Source organism: Rhinoderma darwinii, unplaced genomic scaffold (genome assembly GCF_050947455.1).
Source record: "Rhinoderma darwinii isolate aRhiDar2 unplaced genomic scaffold, aRhiDar2.hap1 Scaffold_130, whole genome shotgun sequence".
NCBI lineage: Eukaryota > Metazoa > Chordata > Amphibia > Anura > Rhinodermatidae > Rhinoderma > Rhinoderma darwinii.
Genome location: NW_027461962.1, coordinates 1,711,235 through 1,733,896, shown reverse-complemented (window position 1 = coordinate 1,733,896; position 22,662 = coordinate 1,711,235). Strand labels below are relative to the sequence as shown.

Here is a 22,662-nt window from a genome sequence, read left to right as displayed (position 1 = left end):
GTCTTCAACCATGTACCTTTTTTGGGGGACGCATACCCCCGATGCGACCCCCCCACCATTTTGTACTGACTGGCCTCAAGGACTCCCCCCGCCAGCTGCCATGACAACAGAACCTACTCCGGAAAAAAGAAAAACATGTTAAATAAACACACAAAATAAAACACAACGCTCATATACGGACGTACAGAAGACCTAAGGAGTAACAAAACAAGGGTGGGAGGGTGGGAGCTTTGCTTCTTGTGTATTACTCCTCCCGCTGCTTCCGGCTCAATGCCGAGAAACAGCGGGAAGCGCAGTAACGGCCCCCCCGTCCCCCCTAGCTCCTCCCCGTCCCTCCTTCAGCTCCTTCACCTTTCCCTCACCTCTTAACATTAACCCTTTCCCTACCAGGACGGTCATGTCGGCTTCCCTCAAGCCTGCAGCTGCGTCCAGCCTCTTCTTGACCTGCCTAGGTAGAGTCGTGTGTTAACCTTAAACCATACTATCCCCCACCCCCATTTAGTAACGACACATGACACCGAGGTTGGATGTGAAATGGCCACAGCAGCCGTTTATTAATTTCACAGTTTTATAAAAACAATTTAAATCCAAAACATTCGGATAACTAGTTAGGAATCCACCAGAGAATTCCTCCTAATAATTCACATGACCCAACATGGGTCAGAATCATAAATAACAATTAAACGTTAACATTAACCCGAGCAGAGGAAGTCCTTGAAGCCCCTTCAGATGTTCCTTTCAAGAACACACCGAATTAGCCATCTGCAAACCACTAATTACCTCCAGCCGTAAACCAGCTCGGAAGCACCGTTCACCTCTGCAGATGGCTCCAACCACTAGAAGTCCACTTCAAGGGGATAACACCCGTTGAAGCCCTCAAGTGATATACCGACCACTAGAAGTCCACTTCAAAGGGATAACACCCGATGAAGCCTTCAAGTGACATACCTTCTACCAGAAGACCACTTCAAAGGGATAACACCCGATGAAGTCTTCAACCATGTACCTTTTTTGGGGGACGCATACCCCCGATGCGACCCCCCCACCATTTTGTACTGACTGGCCTCAAGGACTCCCCCCGCCACCGCGAAACAGGCCTTGACCACCTTAAGCCTGTGAGTTCCTCCACACCACCACCGCCCTTTCTATGCCTTCTGCTATAGCCAAGCTCCAAATATCAATGCCAACCTCGGTCAGATGAACCCCGTCACTCCTCCAGAAATTCCCCAATCCTGACTCCAAATCCCTATGCCTCACGCAAATGCCCCCGTTCTTTGCCACAAAACGGGACACCGCCCGGTTAACTTTTATCCGAGCCTTATTGACTCTCTCCACCGATCTAGCTAACCGCCAATGCTTCCTTGGGACTATGTCCGACCACACTACCACCAACTTGGGATAAGATACCCACAAACACAACAAATCATGTTTGATATCCCGCACCAACTCACGAAAAGGGCGGACTCCTAAGTCATTCCCACCCACGTGCAACACTAAAACCTCCGGAACCCTATCAAGCCGCACATATGTCTGGAATTCCGCCAACACCCTGTTCCACGACATACCTCTAAACCCCAGCCAATGCACAACCGCATCCTGTCGCGGAATGCGCAACTGGCGACCATCCGGGCGGACGTCCGCCCTCAAAGCCCCCCAGTGCACGTACGAATGACCCATCAACCACACCAGACAAGGAGGCGAATCTGAAACGGAAAACACAGTTAGGCACCACCATATAACATTTGCAAGCATAAACAACAAAATTACAACATATGGGGGCGGACATAGGACTTAAACCTTTTTGACTCCCAACGACCAATACGCCTCACCCCCTCATCATCCAACCCCCAGCGCCCTGCTTCCGTTGCTGCGCCAATCCGGAAGGAATGAGATGAATATGAGCCTGCCGCAACCCCAACCGCCGTCAAACATTTTTTTAAAAACAGCTCCAAACTGAAACCTGGACAAGAACGACCCGTCCACATGACGTAACAAAGGCAAATCTGGAGACCCCCTGTTTTTTGTAAAACCCCGCATGCACTCTACTGGGCACATGACCGACCCCGGGAGAGCGAACAAAACTATCAGTTTTCCCTTCCCTAATTGGTCAGTTTTTGATCTACGCAACCATACCTCCAACCGATCTGCAAAAAGGCTCACCTCCCCAGATCTCAGCCCCCCTGCCTGTTTAGTACTTGGCGACACCAACTCACCTATTCTAAATGCTCCGAAGAACGCCAACGAGAAAGCCAACCGAAACAAATCTATTTCATCTGAAGAACGACATACCGATGCCAATGAACCGCCCAACAAGCCCAGCAAAGCAAACGACACCGGCCTTCTACTATCCGCCTCCACCCTACCTCTGCGCAACCCCTTCAAAGCCTGCGATACCAGAAATTCCTTCGATACATCCCGCAAGCCCCGCAACTTAAGCCCAAACGCCACCGCGGATATAAACCGGTTCACCTTCGCTACTGAAAACCCCCCCTCCCAGGCATCCCCTAACCAATACAAAAGTGCCACCAACCTGTCTCTATCCGTATTAACATCACCCAACTCTCTTACCCACTCCTCCCACTGCCTCCAACAAGCAGCATAAGCCCTCCACGTCGTGCGCGCCAAAGACCTTTGTAACAGCTGCTCTACGGGACCGATACCAGATCCCATAGATGATCCGGACACGCCAAACCGAGACGTTCCGCTCCCGGGGCCAATTGCCGAAACCGGTCCCACTGCGAGCGAGAAAGAGCATCAGCAACACAATTCCGTACACCCGGGACATGCACCGCCACCACCCACGCGTTCAGCGACAAACACACCAACACTAAATGTCGCAACAATTGAACTACCGGAGGAGAGGACGCCGTGATGTTATTAATGGCAAGCACCACCCCCATGTTGTCGCAGTAAAAACGGACCTTCTTATCCCTGAGCCTGTCCCCCCAAATGGTAGCCGCCACCACGATGGGAAACAGCTCGAGCAGGGCCAGATTCCGCGTCAATCCACTGGACACCCAGCTAGCCGGCCATTGACCTGCGCACCACGGACCTCCCCCGTAAGCTCCAAAGCCACCCGCCCCAGCCGCATCCGTGAAAATATTCAGATCACTCGTATCCTGCGCTGGGGCCATCCATAGCGAGCGACCATTGTACTGGCCCAAGAAGTCATCCCAAACCTGAAGATCAGCTCGGTGCTCCTCCTTGAGCCTCACAAAATGATGCGGCGCCCGCACTCCCGCCGTTGCCGCCGCCAACCTTCTACCAAACACCCTCCCCATCGGCATAATCCGGCAGGCGAAATTCAACTTCCCCAGCAGCGACTGAAGCTCCCTCAGCGACATTTTCTTCCTTCTACAAGCCCGTCGCACCTCCAGCCTCAAAGAACCCAGCTTATCCGCCGGGAGCCGACACTCCATTGCCACCGAGTCAATTTCGATTCCCAAGAAACAAATCGTCGCTACCGGGCCCTCCGTTTTTTCCGGCGCCAAAGGGATCCCAAAATCCCTCGCCACCTTCTGCAGGGCATGAAGCAAGTTACCGCAAACCGGCGAACCCCCCGGGCCAACGCACAAAAAATCATCTAAGTAATGGATCAACGAATCGACCCCGGATACTCCCCTCGTTACCCACTCCACGAAGCTACTAAACGCCTCGAAGTATGCACAAGAAAGAGAACACCCCATCGGAAGGCACCGATCCACGTAAAAGGCCCCATTCCAAAAACAACCCAACAGCCGTTGGCTTTCTGGATGCACCGGCAACAACCTGAACGCCGCCTCGATGTCGGTTTTTGCTAGCAGCGCCCCCGGACCCGCAGCCCGCACTAACCCCACCGCCTTATCGAATGAGGTATAAACTACGGAACACAACTCGTGATCAATCCCGTCATTTACCGACGAACCTTTGGGATACGATAAATGTTGAATCAAACGAAACTTTCCGGGCTCGCGTTTAGGGACAATACCCAAAGGGGACACAACTAAATCTTTCACCGGCGACTCCACAAATGGCCCCGACATGCGCCCCAACGAAACTTCTTTTAACAACTTTTCCGACACGACTTCCGCATGCAAGTAAGCCGATTTTAAATTTCTCCGCGTAACCGGAACCTCATAAGGAGGCGGAGGAATAACAAAACCAACACTAAACCCTTCATAAAGCAACTTAGCTGCCGCCCTATCCGGATACTCATTTAGATAAGGGGCCATCCTTTCCACCCTCACCGGCGACACCCCCTTGACCAGCCCCGTGCTGGTTCCCGGACCTCTTTTTCCGCAGACATTTTGCCGCCCCGTGTGATGCCCCATTACACTCGGAGCACACGTGCTTGAACTTGCACGTGGCCCCGAACTTGCACTGGCCTTCATTGAATTGCCAGCAAAACCCCGCCTTTCCCCCGCCGCTTGGTCCACTCTGACTAGTCTGGCCTCCCTGGCCACCGCTCCCGGGAAAGGGCTGCCTAACCGGAGCCGTAACCCGTAACCAGAGAGCAATATCCTTCTGGTCCCACCGAATCGCCGGCCGAACCGCCTTCCGCTGACGGAATTGCTCATCATATCGCAGCCACGCCTGACCCCCATACGCCCTATGAGCCTCCCCAATAGCATCAAAATAACAAAATAACGCCGAACAATTTTCCGGCGCCTTTTCCCCTATCACACTAGCCAATATGGCGAACGCCTGCGACCAATTAACGAACGTCTGCGGGATAAGCCTATACCGCCGCCGTTCCTCCTCGTCCTTTTTACTCTCATCCCGCTTGCTCTTATCCAAATTGAATTTAGCCAGCGGCAAGAGAGAAAAAATTTCAACATATTCATCTTTCCAGATCCGATCACGCACCTCCTGCTTTAAATGCGCCCCCAACGGACCCTCAAAACAAACATACACCTCCCCCCGAGCACGATCGTCCATGCGCACTCGATCGCCGTCCTTCTGTGCCTCAGTCTGCACCGACACCGCGACCGCCTCTCTAACCGCCACCACAGGACGCGCCTGCAACGATCCCACTTCCCTGGGGCCTTCCCAAACTACCGCAGGGGACACTTCCGTTACTACCGGCGCCGCGGCCCTATCCAGGCGCCCCACCAGCTCCCGTAAGCAACCCACTAAATCTGCCAAACCCGCTCCGTCGCGTCCGCCCGCGCCACTACCGGCCCCCGATGCTATGCTAGCAGCCCCCCCGCCGACACCCGACATAAAAATCGCTGGATAAGACAATAATGGAGTTATACACTCACCGGGCTGCACAGGCGCTGTGTTCCCGTCAGCCGGACCATCCTGACCTCGACGATAGACGTCCAGTTCACCTTCCTCCAGTTCTTCTCTCGCCGACGACTGTCCCTCCCAACGACCTCTTCGGAAAGGGGATGAGGACGCGCTGACCGATGGGCCGGCAACCTGCCGCCCGACCGCCGGGACCCAGACTTCCGACCGGACCTGTTGCCTCGACGTCGCTGCAGATCTAGTCGTCCGTCTAGACGATCCTGACGAAGCCTGCCCCCTGGCCGGAACATCACCATGCGGGGCGGCCGTACCTTGCTCTCGACATCTTCCATCTGATGGGGGAGGGGTGACAGGGAGCCCGGCCTGCGACTCCCTGCTTACCGCCGGACCCCGTCGCGGCCTGGGATTCCTGCCAGGACGCAGGGCCTGGGAAGGGGCGGTCCTCCCAGCTGCCTGGCCTGCAGCGTCCGGGATCGGGCTCCCTCTGCGACGCCGTGTCCGCGGGACTACCTCCGGACTCAGGCGCTCTGGAGGTCGGGACCGCCGAGAGGGACGGGTCGACACAGCCTGCATCGCCGTCACCCCTGCTACCGCTCTCTGCCTGCCCAGCGCAGGAGCGGTTGTTGCCGACTCCCCCCCGCCGCCATAGCCATGCTCGTAGGGGGGCCGGGGGAGGGGAGCCTGTCCCTTACAACAGACCCCGAACGCCGTGCCCGACGTGGCGAAACGGCGTCCGGGATCCGCGTTAATGCAGCCACGGTCTCCTCCAGCCATCCGGGACCGTGGTGCACAGCAGCGGCACGCAGCCGCTCTAAAATCAGGGCCTCTGCCATACTAAAAAGCCGGGCAACGGGGAGCTTTGCTTCTTGTGTATTACTCCTCCCGCTGCTTCCGGCTCAATGCCGAGAAACAGCGGGAAGCGCAGTAACGGCCCCCCCGTCCCCCCTAGCTCCTCCCCGTCCCTCCTTCAGCTCCTTCACCTTTCCCTCACCTCTTAACATTAACCCTTTCCCTACCAGGACGGTCATGTCGGCTTCCCTCAAGCCTGCAGCTGCGTCCAGCCTCTTCTATACTGCTATAGTACAGTGCCCTAATAATACCATGTACTTAACACTAAATGAAATTTACTACATATTTCAAGGAATTTTCCAGGAACATTTAAATGAGTTTATATGGCCACAAAACATAAAAACAAAAAACAAACCTTTACAATATACTGATGTTCTCCCTTCCAGGCTGTATCACGTGCTTGTATTGTCAGGTCAGTTTGATCGCTGTTGTATCTGATCCCATCAGAGGAAAGCAGGAAAAACCTTCCCAAATCCCTCCCTTATGGAAAAGTTTTCCCTTCATTCCACTAATGGGAACCATATAAATAATACACAATTGCCTAATACGACAGACTACATACAGGAGAAAATAAGAAAACAGCGTCTAAGCTTTACAATATAGTACTGGGGGGGGGGGGGTGATTGTGTACAAAAAAGAAAATTAAGTTGTACGGCCACCAAGACGAGCTGGAGATCCTTCAGCTTCAATTAGAGTATGTTCACATGTGGATTTTAACCATATTTTATTAAATTGGCATTAGAATTTTAGTGATCTGAATAGTAATCTGAAAATTGGTAACTATTTCCCTGCCATTTTTTTTTTTTCATTTTTCAAAGGCTTAATTTATAATTTTGCAAAAAAAAAAAAAAAAACGGACAAAAAACTACAAAGCATGAAAAGCAAATAATAACACATTCAATTTTATTGAACCAACAAACCCAACCAGTCACACAGAGAGGCATCCATTTCCTCATCTAAGGCTTCATTCACATCTGTGTCAGGTCTCTGTTCATGGGTTCCGTCGAACCTTTCCGTCAGAGAAACCCATGAATGGCGTTTCCATTTATCACCGTTGTGTGAGGGTTCTATCGTTTTGACAGAATGAATAGCACAGTTGACTGCGGTATTTATTCAGTCAAAATAACGGAACCCTTACACAACGGTGACAAATGGAAACCATTTTCACAGAATTCGTCACCATTAAAATCAATGGTGATGCAAACGGAAACCTATGGTTTCAGTTTGGAGTCCGTTCATGGGTTCCCCTGACGGAAAGGTCCGACGGAACCCCTAAACGGAGTCCCAACGCCGATGTGAACGAAGCCTTAGTTATAAGGATAGATAATGATTTCCCTCACATTTGAGCTACAAGTTACATAGCCGTTTCTTTCAGCTTAACCCATCGGGACCAAATCTTTTCTAATTTGTAGGGACATTTCCTACTCATATATAAAATGTTATACAGGAGGACATATTTATTGACAAGTTGTAACTAATGAGAAAGGGCAGGGGGGAAGGGTCTGTGGATGTCCAGGTCATATTTCCCTGTGTTTTTTAAATGTTGTAAGAATACTCGAAGGAAACACCACTTTGGTACATATCGTATAATCTGTACCTGAAAAATCTGAGAAAAGCTCAAAATATGCATGAAAAGATTTAGGCCTCGGTCACACAGTGCAGAACATGCACTTCTATTAAATACAGGATTGCTGACAACATGTCGCCAACTGGAGTTTCGCCATAGCAGTTTCATCTGGGGCCAGTGTGAGGAATGGGGGGAACCACTTTGTCTATTTTGCTGCAGGTGGAGAGAGACTTTTTCTAGGACTATTTCTGTTATTTGCCCCTTGTCCTGAGCTCAGGAGGTTCTTAATTCAAATGAGACAAGCAGCCGATCAAACTGAGAAACCAGTGAACCAGTCCAAACCAGTGTAGAAGTGTCTGAAAATAATCCTCTCCACTGTCACCTTCAGACTGTCCGACCACAATGGTGAGGATATGCGTAGCAGCCGCAGGTGGGCATGGATTACAAATTGATAGTTGATGTGTTTATGTTTCTTTTGATGTGTTTTTATTTAAAAGTTTAGCACCAAGCGCGCCGCCTATGTAATCATGTATGCCACCTATGTAAACATGTATGTATATATCATTTTAGTGCTTTGCTGCCATCTAGTGACCAAACTGCATAGATAGTTTGTGTAGTGCTGTTGTGTTATGTGTGCAGGACCTGTGATCACATGACCAGAGAGGCAAATTCTCAAGTTCGTGCAGGTGCTGCACAGCTACTCAAGTAGGGGAGAAGCTGAATCTTTCTTTATTTAACAGGAATTTAGCACCATATTTAAATATGCAATATTTTAAAAACAAATCGCCATCTTAAAGTCGTTAAACTGCATATTATGAGAGGAAAATGACTGTTATGCTATGTCGTTGATATATACATTGTGTATTAAGTGTTATTCCACTTAAGTAAACATATAACAGATCATTCCTCCAATTAGACCCTTCGGGAATCTTGTATGAAGCTGCAGATCGCAGAACGCCTCCCTATTCAGGAAGTGTCTTCTCCAATATCTACCCATCTTTGGTTTCTTCACTTGTTCAAGGCCATAAAAACATTGGGGGGAATTTATTAAGATGGCATTTCATATGCCAGTCTTAGTATAAAGAAAGTTGGAGTAAGATGAAATACATTTATTAAATGTGTCACATCTTTCGGCCGTTCTTGCGCCACAATCGTTATGTAGCGACCGCGGCCATGCTCCATCTATTCCCCCTACTTATTGGACATAATGTAAAATAAAAAATAAGTATAATCTTTTCTCCGCTTCTCTTCTTCCCCCTTGATCCCCTAAGGCTCCCTGCTGCCCATACAATGCACTGACACCGAGCAGCGTCAGGTCCTTTATATGTGACACAGCACTCAACGTCATCAGTGCATTGTTTGAGCCGCAGGCTGCGGAGAGAACATGAGGGGACCAGAAGAGGAGTGGTGAGGTGAGCATTCATTTTTTATTTAATTGTCCGATAGAGGGGACGGAGAGGAGCCTGGCATGGGCCTCTACCTTGCTACGCTGCACATAGTGACATTTTTGACAATTATTAGCAGGCAGAGATTTCCACTATAGTTTACGTCAGGTGTAAATTATTATAAATTTGTTGAGCTGCTGTCACCCCGCCCCCTTTTGGGAAGCCCCCTTTTAGAAAACTGATGTAGAAAGGTTAATACAGTTCCCCATAAGCTTTAAAAATTACCATTATGTGTTTCTAAGAAGTGTTTTTCTGCACCGGGAGGCATTAGTGTTTTTTTGTTTTTGTATCTGAAATGTGTTCTACAATGCGCGTTTTGAACTTTCTAAGCGTGCGCCCTACAGATGTAGCCGGCTTTATCTTGACTTTCAACGCATTAAATACACAGTGGCAGTGTTTTTTCAATGACTTTTTAATGACTTTTGTTGTGTGATATCACGCTGCAGCAAGTTATCCGAGTCAAGATAAAGATGGCTACATCCGTACATACACGCGATCACATTGTTTGCATTTAATGGCATAAATTACATGATGCTTAGTACAGTTTTTATAAACGCATCGATATCGTAAGTACTTTTTAAAAAATAAAAAACTTTTTGGGAAAGTCAAGTTTTGTTGTTAGTGACACTGTAAAAAAGACTTGGTGACAACATGTAACTAAGAGATCTCATCCTCTAGATGACTCAAGGGCAGCCTTTACCCACAATTTCTCCAAACTTTTGGCTCTATGCCGCTGAAGAAACTGGTAATTGATCTCTCGTGCTTCAGTATTTATTATTAAACAAGATGGATTCTTGTGTCCTTTGTTTTGATGCCCATCTTAACCTCTTAACGTCGAAGGACAGATATATCCGTCCTCTGCAGCTGGTAGTTTGCGCAGGAGGACGGATATATCCATCCTGTGATCGCACGGGTACTGACACTGTACCCACGCGATCAGCGGCAGGAGCACGGCTGTTATACACAGCCTGGCTCCTGCTGAAACTGCCGGAATCGAAGCGCGCTCCGATTCCGGCAGTTAACCCATTAAATGTCGCTGTCAATAGTGACAGCGACATCTAATGTGTTTGACAGAGGGAGGGAGCTCCCTCTGTCACCCCATTGGCGCACACACAAAAAGAAATTGCGGGTCGCCGTCGGCTTTCCATGGCAGCCGGGGGCCTAACAAAGACCCCCAGGTCTGCCTTCAGCAAATGCCTGTTAGGCCATGCGAGAGGCATGACCTAATAGATTGCCTGTCAGTTTTACACTGACAGGCAATATTTGCTTTGGTATACTAAGTATACCAAAACATTATATATGCGATCAGCAGATCGCATAGTGAAGTCCCCTGGTGGGACTAAAAAAAAAAAATGTGAATCGGTTGAATAAAGTTTGTGAAAAAAAAAAAAATTACAGTCAAAATCAGATAAAACTACTTTTTTTGCCCAAAAAGTGGTTTTATTTAGTAAAAGTGTCAAAACAAATAACACATGCACATATATGTTATCCCCGCGATCGTAACGACTTGAACAATAAAATGAACACATTAATTAAACTACCGGATGAACGGCGTCCAAAAAAAACGCAAAAAACAACGGCAAATTTCTCTCTTTTCTCCCATTCCCCCCATAAAAAAATGTAATAAAAGTTAATCTATAAGTCCTATGTACTCCAAAATAGTACTAATGAAAACTACACATTGGCCTGCAAAAATCAAGCCCACATACGGCCACATTGAAGGAAAAAATAATAATTACGTTTCTTGGAATGCGGTGATGCAAAAACAAGTAATTTTTTTCTAAAAGGCTTTTTATTGTGCAAACATAGGAAAACATATAAAACCTTTACATATTTGGTATCCCCGTAATCGTGCCAACCCATAGAATAAAGTTAACATGTTATTTACACTGCATAGTAAACGGCGTACATTTATAACGTGAAAATCAATGCTGGAATAGCTGCTTATTTTCAATTCTCTCCTAAAATAAAGTTAATAAAAGTTAATCAATATATTATAAGCATCTAAAATTGGTACAAGTACAAAATACAACTCGTCCCACAAAAAACAAGCCAAAATACGGCTATGTCGACGGAATAAAAAAAAAGTTACGACTCTTGTAATGCAACCGTGAAAAAACAAGACATAATTCTTGTTCATTAACGCGCAAAATGGCCTGGTCATTAACGGGTTAACATTCATTGTTAATATCCTGTAAAATGTAATCCACGGTCAATATTTATACATTGGTTGTGAAATGTCTTGTCATTTGAGCAGGCTATCCTAGATCTTATAAATTCCCCTGTAGGTATTGCCTAGATGGTGTGAGCTGGGTGACTGTAGTGCCCGAAGAGGGTTCACAAAATGTTTCCTTTTCTGTATTACAATTCCCCTGTAACGTAATCTCAAAGAAGGTAACAGAATCCATGGATGCCGAGCCTGTAACATTGTAAATTAAATGTATTGGTATTATTGTATTCCATAAATGGTGGTACAGACACCACATCATGACCCCTAAACAAAAAAAAGATCGTCGATGTAGCGTCCATCCCACACAATCCACTCGTAAAAGGGATTATTGGCTGAAAAAATGTTGTTCTCCCACCATGTCATAAACAAATTGTCCATGGAGAGGGAGAATTTTGACCCCATCAGGGCGTCTTCTGTTTGCAATAAAATAAAACTATCAAGGCAGAAAAAATTATGTGAGCGCAGATACTCCACTGACATTAAAATAAATTCTTGTAGACATTTGGAATACCTGGTATATTTCCTCAAATGGAATTCCACTGCCTTGATTGCCGGAATATGTGGTATGCAGGTAGGGCCACCATCAGAAATTTCTGGGCCTCATACAGTCAGTGGAATTCCATTTGAGGACATACATCTTGGTCCCCCATTATTAGGGGATTTGGAGAGGTGGCAACGGAAAGTCGTGGGATGGGAGCAGGACGCAAAGTGTCAGGGACTCTGTGAGCGGGCGGAGGAGTAGGCTAAGAGAACGGGAGGTGGCCGAGGCGGGAGTTGGGCCAAAGTGGATATGACGCTTGACCAGCATCTGGGGTGGGGAAAGGGAGGGAGACCGGTGGGAAGGTGGGAGAGAAGGGGCAACATAAAAAAAATAATTAAACTGAATCTACTGCTTTAAAACAGAGTCACTCACCAAGTTGCAGAACTGGCCGCCGCTTCTGGCCTCTGAATGGGTCCCATTCCTTTCTACAAACCAATTACCGCTGATCATAACCTTGATGAGCGGTGGCTGCCCACTTTATTTTACTTTTGTGGCCAGGCCCCTGACAGTAGTACCAGCAGGCCGGTTTGCAGGGGTATTAGCCAACTACATCACAGATAACCCAAGACCATGCAAAGTTATGGATTTTTGGCATCCCATGGAATATGGGAACAATAGGGAATTCTATCAGTAAGTATTCTGCCTGTTTCTTGGCTAACACTCCTAATCCAATTCCTTCTTCTAGCAGATTTTTTAAAGATTCTTTACATGCGGTGCTTGGTTTCACCACAAGTTTGCGATATGTTGATTCATTGTCTAAAATGGTATGAACGTGTCTGGGATATAAACAGTCAGAAAAGGAATGCCTGCAGGCAAACAAAACCCAATTTCCTGACCACCCAATAAATAATGAAGATAAAGTTAGAATTTACAACCTTTATTAAGCTACGTGTAGCAAGAACAAACTATACATAAATTTTAAAACTTTCACTGCCACAGACCGAAGTCAATTTAACAGCTGTAGAAACCTAGCAAAGTATCTAAAGTTTGCAGTGTGTGCCGAGTGTCGGCAGACAGTTAGTGCAGGGGCATCAGTGCCACTATTAACATGCAGACGAAGATCCAGCTGAGGCAGGAATTAAAAATTAACAGAGCCCCCCCGACATGTTTCGCTAACTAGTAGCGTCCTCAGGGGTACATGGGGCTAAGTTTAGCCCCATGTACCCCTGAGGACGCTACTAGTTAGCGAAACATGTCGGGGGGGCTCTGTTAATTTTTAATTCCTGCCTCAGCTGGATCTTCGTCTGCATGTTAATAGTGGCACTGATGCCCCTGCACTAACTGTCTGCCGACACTCGGCACACACTGCAAACTTTAGATACTTTGCTAGGTTTCTACAGCTGTTAAATTGACTTCGGTCTGTGGCAGTGAAAGTTTTAAAATTTATGTATAGTTTGTTCTTGCTACACGTAGCTTAATAAAGGTTGTAAATTCTAACTTTATCTTCATTATTTATTGGGTGGTCAGGAAATTGGGTTTTGTTTGCCTGCAGGCATTCCTTTTCTGACTATATATTGCACCCGCTGACTACCCAGGGTCAAATCTGTGTTTTTTGGGATATAAACAGGAATCTAGAACAACTCCTGCTCCGTGCACTCCTAAGATTTGGAGGACACAGTTATTCGCTGGATATATGGTGAGCACCTCTGTGTTTTCACCTTTAGCCCTTATGTGTATGTATGAACCTTTTAGATGGTTAATCTTTACCTGCTAAGGTGGAAAGGTTGGTTCCAATGCCTAGTTATGGTGGTGTTATGGTATAAATATACATATATAATGTATTTGGGACCATAAGGAGTGAAATGTTATAAAGGAGAACATGTATTACAATATAAAGGTATTTTAGAAAGGTTAAGAGAAGAAATAGTTTGCAGATGCTCTGCCGTCCCTTGAAATTGCAAACAGATGGTGGTCAATCACTTGACCACCCCCCTTAAGCATAAAGGAAACATAAGGGAATACCTGGTGCTCCACCAATGAGCTTTTATGGGAAAGGAAGCTGTAAGGCTTGAATATACAGATGACTCATATGTTATGGAATGTTCTTTGTTCGTCTGATGCTATAAGTATGAACGTTTGTAGTTCAATAAATTAGAAGTATTTTACCTTGAGAAACGTCTCAGTGTATCTGTTACTTCTCCGAGCAGCTCGTCCTACCTATCGATTTGAACCTGCATGGAGATCAAGGCATAACGTGACCCAAGTTGCGATCACAGTGGTGTCTGTAGACTGGAGTATAGTGTCTGAGGAAGTAAAGGTCCTTTTAGACGGCCCGACACTGACTATTAAAACAAGCGCCGATTGATGATATCGTCGGTAATGTGTGTGGGGGGGCAAACAATCGTTACTACACCCAGACACCGCACCGATACGCCAGTCCAGCTGTCTCCGGGCACTGGACAATATTGCCGGAAGCAGATGGCTCCGTCTACTGCATAGCGGCCGTTCGGCAGAACTGCAGCTCGGCCCCTATTCTTTGACCTGAGCCATCTGCTTCCGGCAGTGTTGTTCGGTGCCCGGAGGCAGCTGGAGTGGCGGATCGGTGCGAGGTCCGGGTGTCGGGCATGCATGGAAAACCCCTTTAATACTGGCGTTTCATACACCCGTCCTATTAAACAGTTTGCTGGAGTAAGATGCAACACATTTATTAACAGGTGAACGACTCTTATTAAATGAGTAGCTTCTTTTAGCTGAAACGTGGCCTGTCATCAGTACTTTCTACGTGCTGCGGCATGCTGTAAGAGCCTGAGGGGATCCGGGAGGGAGTATCGGAGTGGTGAGGTAAGTAAATTTTTAAAATGTATTTTATTGTCTCATTGGGGGGGCATAAAGTCTGATTGGGGGGGAGGTATGGGTCTGGCACGGACCTTTGCCTTGTTACGCCCCTCAGAGATAAATCTGGGCCGCATTATACATATAGATTTCTGCTATAATTTACATCAGTTACTGGCGTAAATTATAGTAAAATTGTTGGCCATTTCTGCTAAGCCCCGCCCATTTTTTGCCCCCCAAAATTTTGACTTTTGTGAATTTTCTACGCTAGTAAACCGTTGTAGAAAGGTTAATATATTCCCCCCAAAAGGCTACAGACCGTAATATAATATCTTTTTTTTTCGTTATCAAATTTTTTTATTAGAAATTAAACAGAGCAGATAAAACATTTTCACAAAACTGCAAAAGTTTGCACGCAGTGCAATACAATAAAGTCAAACTGTAGAAATTGTTACAGAGATATATGAACAATGGTAGGAGGTAGCCTCCCAAAACAGAGAAGTAATAGGAAGTAAATAATAAAATCTAATGGTAAGTAACTGTCCCATAACCATAGCAGAAGTAGTGCAATATTTAGGGAAACCAGTCCCAACACAAATAGCAATGACGGTTAAGTGCAGATTTGAACCCCTTAATGGCAGAGCGGGGAGATACCTCCCCGCTCTGCCGTAGTGTTCAGTGGCGTCCCGCTGTAGCAGCCATAGCGGCTGCTAGCGGAGCCTCCGGCCATGGTGGGGGCCCCCTCCTGCCGCGGGCCCCGTAGCAGCCGCTACTGCTGCTACGGTGGTAGTTACGCCACTGGGGAGCACTACACTGGATGCACACGGTAAAGGGAGGGTATTCTGCCATCTGTGCCGTGCCCCCCCGACTGTGCCGGGTACTCCCTGCTCTCCGCTCTTATGGGCACCGTCCCTGTCCTCGCTCCTATACCGCAACACACCCGTCACTACACACGAGGCGGGTCTCCTCCGCACCCTCCCAATGGGTGACTATCCTCCTCCCTATCACCGCCCCGGGTTTCCGGCGGAGACTAGAGCCGGCCCTACCTCCTGCTACACAGCAAGCCGGAGACTGAGGGGTGATGCGGCCGGACACTGAACAGCTGTACCCGGGTAAGAGAATAATGGATGGAGGGATCACAGCCATGATACATCCTCATAGCGTCAACAGTGTCGCTGTATTTATTCATTTGCAACTTGTGGCTGTCAGACTGTGGCGAAACTACAACTCCCAGCGTGCTCTGACAGCTGAAGGCTGAGAGTTGTAGCTTCAGGTTGCGGAGTACAGGATTATTTTGGGGGGGGGGGGTTGATTTATAACTGATGCAATGTAAAAGTGTAGTTGCCCATAGCAACCAATCGGATTCCAGCTCTTATTTTTCAGAGAGGCTTTGGAAAATGAAAACAGCAACCTGATTGGTTGCTAACGACAATTACTCCACTTTTCTGTTGCAGCAGTTTGGATAAATCCTCAATATTGTCTCCACTTGTGCGCCCTGCAATGGGGACTACAAATCCCAGCAGATCCTGCAGGTCTCTATGAACTAGATTTTTTTTACCAGAGTATTAAAAAGTGCATCACTCAGTAGTGTTATATAGATGGGTACAAGTGCGGAAAGTGACGATACAGCATCGTTTATGGCGTGTAATAATGTTAATGATGAAGTTTTCTGTGTTGTTTATGACATGTTTGACAAGTGTCTCTAGATAACATGTCCCACGCTAGTGCAAAACCCAGAGGTGTTCCGTTTGTACGTAAAAAAACTCCCCGTAAAAAAGAAGTGCATGTCATTTCTTGAGCCGTTTTTCATTCTCAATAGAAAAACTGCTCCAAAAAACGCCTTGAAAACGTTTCTGGTTTAAAAAACGGCTGAAAATCAGTGGGTGTTTTCTCTTGAAAACAGCCCCGTATTTTACAGCCGTATTTTGTTTAGCGTGTGAACGTAGCCTCCGGGTATGTTCACATGCAGAATCAAAAACAGCTGAAAATGACGGAGCTCAAGAAGTGACAGCTCAGGCTATGCTCACACGCTTAACAAAAAACGGCTGTAATATACGGAGCTGTTTTCAAGGGAAAACTGCCTCTGATTTTCAGTCGTTTTTTATGCATCAAGCGTTATTTGATGCGTTTATTGCGGCCGTTTTTTGGAGCGGTTTTTCTATTGACCCAATGAAAAACTACTCAAGAAGTAACATCCCCTTCTTTTTTACAGGGCGTTTTTTTATGTGCCGTTTTTACAAACGGTGCGTCAAAAAATGTCCTGTGGGAACAAAACGCTGTTTTTCCCATTGAATTCAATGGGTAGATGTTTTGAGGCGTTCAGCCTCCGTATTTTCTGCTGAAAATAGGCTGTGTGAACATACCCGCATTCTTTTTACACGCCGTTTTTTTTTACACACCATTTTTTTTAAACGGTGGCATAAAAAATGCCCCGTCTGAACGAAAAGCAGTTTGTAGGGGTTTAGCTACCGTTTTTCAGGCATATTTCAAGGAATTTACACCCCGTAATATGCCCGAAAACACAGTGTGTGAACATATCCTTAACATTTGAAAATAGGTACACCCCCCCCCTTAACCATGGCCGAACAATGTCAGAAGTGACTTGGCAAATTTTCTATTAACTTCCGCATTATAGTTTTTTATTGGCCTCAAGATATAAAGGTAACCCACCAGACAAGTGTGTCCCAACCCCTCCTCAGAAGGAGGGAGCCATTGGTCTAGCTGCTCGAACCCCCAGCGATCAGCTGTTATGTCTGGGGAGAGTGGTGGGACAGCCGCATGTTTTGCCTACGGAGAATGTAGTAATATATGGCGGCAATTCAAATGTATAGGATAGTTATCAGAATAGCTGGAATGTAATACCACATTCTCCCTGTAGTGGCTGCTGAAGGAAAAATGAGTAGCCGATCGTAAACTAGCTGAATGTGACTGGGGTTCCTGGAGATGGACCCATGGCGATCGCTGGATTACCGCCGTGGCTCTCATAATACAGGGGATTGACTGTGATGAGACAATTTTATAAATACTGTATCAAGGAGTTCTAAGTTAATAGAAGATTAACCTCCTCTCAGGACCCGCATCTATTAGCCAGAGTTGAGCGACTGCAGAGAGCGTTTCTAGGTCTGGAGGACCCGGCACGTTCCTGCATTACACAGACAGCTCATTGACTTCAATGGAAACTGTGTAATGCCTCATTTCTCCAGTGGTGGTGCTGCAGGGAAATTGAACACTTCCTGACCGTTTCCCACAAGATTTGAGCAGGTCGCTGGGGGTATCATATCATCAGACTATCATCAGGGAACCTTTATTTTCCATTTGTGTATTCTTCATTTTTTCTTAATGTTTTGCGTTGTGTTTTATTTCCAGAAGCTGAGCGCTGTCATGGTCTATACAATCTCTGGACTATTACTACACATAGTAAACCTTGCTGCTCAAAGCCTGATTGTCTCTGCAGACCAGAATGTCTCTTCCCTGTTTTATCAGAAGATCAATCTACCAGCCGGGCACTTACCCTACTTCTTGCACAATAACCAGGATATGGCCAGATCCTGCAGTCAGGACCCCCACTGTCCTTTTAGAGTAAGTCCTACCATACCTAAGCCTAAGACCTTATTCACACGACAGGGTTTTCCGGCCGTTACACGGCCGCAGTAGGAACAATAGACCCCTAATGGGTCTATTCACACGACCGATTTTTTGCCGGCCGTCAAAAAATGGGACATGCCCTATTTTCGGCCGTTCACCCGGCTCCCATAGAAGTCTATGTAGCCGGGTTATACACGGCCATCACTTGAATGTGCTACAAGTGACGGCCGTGTCTTCCGTTGCTCGCTCTCTCCTCCTTCTGCATGTGAGGAGGAGGTTTTTTTTTTGCTTCCTGTAAGAGCGGAATCCCCAATCCCCGGCCACAGCTTCGGCAACGTTGTGGCTGGGGATTCTGCTCCAGGAGCAGTCCGTGATTTCACTGTGTCCATATATGGACATAGTGACGCCACAGACTTCTGAAGCGGAATCCCCTGCGATGTGGTCGGGGATTCTGCTCCAGGAGACCTCCCTGCCTTCACTGTCCATATATGGACACCTGACGTCAGGGACTTCTGAAGCGGAATCCCCACCGCTGTGGCCGGGGATTCCGATCCAGGAGAAGTCCCTCACTTCACTGTCCATATATGGACAGTGAAGTGAGGGACATCTCCTGGAGCCGTCCCCTACATGAAAGTAGGGGGGGTGCCATCTATGGGGGGTGACTATATGTACAAGGGGGCTGTGTGGCATTACCGACAGGGGGGCTGTGTGGCATTACCGACAGGGGGGCTGTGTGGCATTACCGACAGGTGGGCTGTGTGGCACTGCCGACAGGGGGTCTGTGTGGCACTGCCGACAGGGGGTTTGTGTGGCACTGCCGACAGGGGGGTTGTGTGGCACTGCCGACAGGGGGGTTGTGTGGCACTGCCGACAGGGGGGTTGTGTGGCACTGCCGACAGGGGGGCTGTGTGGCATTGCTTACAGGAGGGCTGTGTGGCATTACCTACAGGGGGCTGTGTGGCACTAGCTACAAGGGTGTCTGTGTGGCATTACCTACAGAGGGAAGTGTGTGGCAAAAAAATTACAAATGAAATTCATCCGATTTTAAAACGGACAGGGAATAAAACGGATACAAAATCGGCTGTTAAAAATGGCAACACGGCCCGGAACGGAACCCCTCAACAGAAAGCAACGCTGATGTGAACAGGCCTAACTGTTCTGTTGAGAAACAGGGATTGGGTATCTTTCAATCCTTTGTTCCTTGGAGATAAACAGTATAGTAAACGGTTGTTTAGTTGCCGCTTATCTCTTCTCCCTATAGCAGTAAACATGCACCTGTGGCTGTTTCAGCATCCAAGGTTATGGAGCAGTCGGGGGAGTTCGCTGTCCCATACATGACGCCATTTGTGCTTTATGTGGTCTGTATACAGATGTAGCCGTCTTTATCTTGACTTTTAACGCGTTAAATACACAGTGGCAAGACAGTTTAAGGGTATGTTCACACGATTAACAAAATACGTCTGAAAATACGGAGCTGTTTTCAAGGGAAAACAGCCCCTGATTTTCAAATGTTTTTTGAGCAACTCGCGTTTTTCGCTGCATTTTCTACGGCCGTTTTTGGAGCTTTTTTCAATAGAGACTATGAGAAAACGGCTCCAAAAACGTCCCAAGAAGTGTCCTGCACTTCTTTTGACGAGCCGTCATTTTACGCGCCGTAAGATGACAGCTCGTCTGCACTGAACATCATAAGACCCATTGCAAGCAATGGGCAGATGTTTGCCGACGTATTGGAGCCGTCTTTTCAGGTGTAATTCGTAAAACGCCTCCATTACGTCTGAAAAGAGGTCGTGTGCACATACCCTTACTTTACCTTTTCAATGGCTTTTGTTGTGTGAGCTCACACTGCAGCAAGTTATCAGTCAAGATAAACGTGGCTACATCTGTACATAGTGGAGAACATGTAAAAAGGCTTCTTACAGGTAATGTGTGCTTGTAGACAAGGAGAGACCCGGATCCTTACAAATCAGTCTGTGATTTTTCTCTCTCAGCTCATGAAGGGTTTTGTACCTTTGTGGAATTCCTGACACAACTAGATTCCTGCTGGAGTTATGAGAAGTCGTGCAGGAAGGAGCGCAGGTTCAGTTATCCGGTCTGTGACCAGGTCGACGCTGGTTGGTATGTGCTTGTTTTACATCCTAAGGCTCCATGCACACGACCGTACATTTCATCCGTAATTACGGACCCATTCATTTCTATGGCCGACGGACACCTTCCCATATATTTACGGGACAATGTCCGTGCCGTAGAAACCTTCCATAAAACATAGGACATGTCCTATTTTTTTATTTTACGTACTGTGGTCCCATACTTTATAATGGACCACGGCCTGCAAATTTCAGACCGTGATTACGGGCACGGTCATGTACATGGGGCCCGAGACACTATTTTATAACTTTTGTTTCATTAGTAACATGTAATAAAAATGATATCTAGAATCTCTTCATTTTCAACTAAAGGTCTGGATACTGGAATCTTAAAGGGCAATACTACCCCAGTTCTACATGGATACAGTCAGCCTAAATATCTGTATCGGGGGTGTACACATGATTTTGTAAAGGAGGGGGGATTTTTACATGTTACGCGGAGCGCGCAGACACTTGATAGACACAAGAAAATCCCAGTCACATGGTGCTGGATATATTTATCATATGACTCTATAATGATTGCCCCAAAGCCATAGGAAAACTGCATTTTGGCGACAGACGCACTTTAGAAATATATAATCTCGCTATACAGCACACAAATAAATCAGTAAGAGCTAGAGTGCCCATGATGGTAGCGTCATCAATGCCAGATTAGTGCCACCTGTACAATGTAGTACCATGCAGAGTGCCACTCATACACAATTGGGTCTGCAGAATATAGCCGTATAATCTGTGGTGGTCTTGGGCAGTAATGGCTACATTCCGGGTGATCTACGGTGGTGACGTAACTGTGTCACTACCATTTTGTGTTACATTTTACCCATGCACAGTAAGACCAAGTTCACATGAAGTTTTTAGTTTTTTGGCGCGGTTTTTGACGCAGAAACCGCTTCGGAAAACGCCTCCCATTGATTTTAATGGGAGGAGAGCAGAAAAAAGCGCTCTCGGGAAAAAGAACCGTCATGCCCTTTCTTTAGGCGTTTCCATCTCTGACCTCCCACTGACATCATGGCGCTTAATGGCCGCGGCCGAAAAACGCAGCAAAAACTGCGGCAAGTGTTATGCCGACACGTCAAAATCTGCCTCAAATTTTCAGAAGGAATTTTGAGGCAGATTTTTCCACCTGCAAAAAAACTCTGTGTGAACAGGGCCTTCTAGGTAGAAATCTGTCAATCAGCGGCGAGTGGGCGGAGGTAGCAGCAGCTCGTAAATAATGGTGTCTTTTCTATAGCGGTGGTGAAGTTCTTCAAAACAGCTTCACTTTAGCAAATAAGTGACAGACAGCAGAAATCAGTGTGTCTGTCAGTACATTATGATGCCCTAAGTGAGCAGCATAATGTAGATGACAGGTTCCCTTTAAATGATAACATTCTGGCTGCTTTCAGCTGCCACTAGAGGGAGCACACGGTGTACAAATTTATAAAGCTCCTATTGAAGTCATTGGGAACTGTATGATTACAACTGCATCCAGCTCCCCCTGGTGGCAACTTCTGTAATCATTCAGGAGAGACTGAGACAGTGAAAGGTCTATATGGCAAGTTATTCTCCAGCCCTCTGGGCATCTTGTGGGCATTATTGCAGCCATTAGTACAGCGTTTATAGGGTCGCTAGAAGATGCTCAGTAGAGATGTTGGTGCAGATATCTTGGCATGTAAGAAATATGTATAACAAGTAATGACTCCAGCCGTTATTCCATGATTAATGTGATCTTGTTCCCCTGGGGCAAAGAACTTGGAAGGCGCTCAAGAAGTATTTTGGAGACAGGCAGACTTTGGTTACGTTATGGAGCGTTTGGCTGAAGCACAAGTCTTCTGTCATCCACGTGAGCAGGTCGGTCTGTCTTGTGCGTTGCTTCTCCTGACTGGTAATCCAGATTGTCTGACATGTCTCTTTATTACAGGGAGACTCTCTCTTGGCCTGTTCCCGCCACCTCCTGCACTGCCGAGCCAACAACCTTTATTTGGACTTACGAAATCCTAGACGACCACAAGACAGGTCTGTAGTGCTTCATATTGAACTATTGGTCCAGTTGACAATAATATTAAAAATAATATTTAAACACATTGAAGGGGATGTCTGTTTTAAAAAATATATATATATATATTTTTAATTACTTTATTAGGGAATTCTGAGTTATTGGTGTAGTCCCTCATTCAGGATCCTCGTCTATTAGCCAGAGCGTTAAGTGGCTTCAAAGAGCGTCCCTCACTGGAGGACCCAGCACAACAACGCATTTCACGGACAGACCATTTATTTAATTGGGAACTGTATAATGCTTCATTTCTCCTGTGGTGGCGCTG

The 22,662-nt window shown here is 46.8% G+C and overlaps 1 long non-coding RNA gene across 2 annotated transcripts; it reads left to right on the top strand.

Moving 5' to 3' along the window:
* The first annotated feature begins 16,069 nt into the window (after positions 1 to 16,069).
* Positions 16,070 to 22,312, top strand: LOC142699114 (uncharacterized). 2 transcript variants are annotated; one of them, XR_012865999.1, is made up of 4 exons: positions 16,070 to 16,165; positions 18,000 to 18,212; positions 22,091 to 22,192; positions 22,263 to 22,312. It is a non-coding gene; the product is annotated as an uncharacterized LOC142699114 (long non-coding RNA). The 2 variants fall into 2 exon arrangements; XR_012866000.1 differs by lacking the exons at positions 16,070 to 16,165; positions 18,000 to 18,212 and adding an exon at positions 20,253 to 20,333.
* The last annotated feature ends 350 nt before the right edge of the window (positions 22,313 to 22,662 follow it).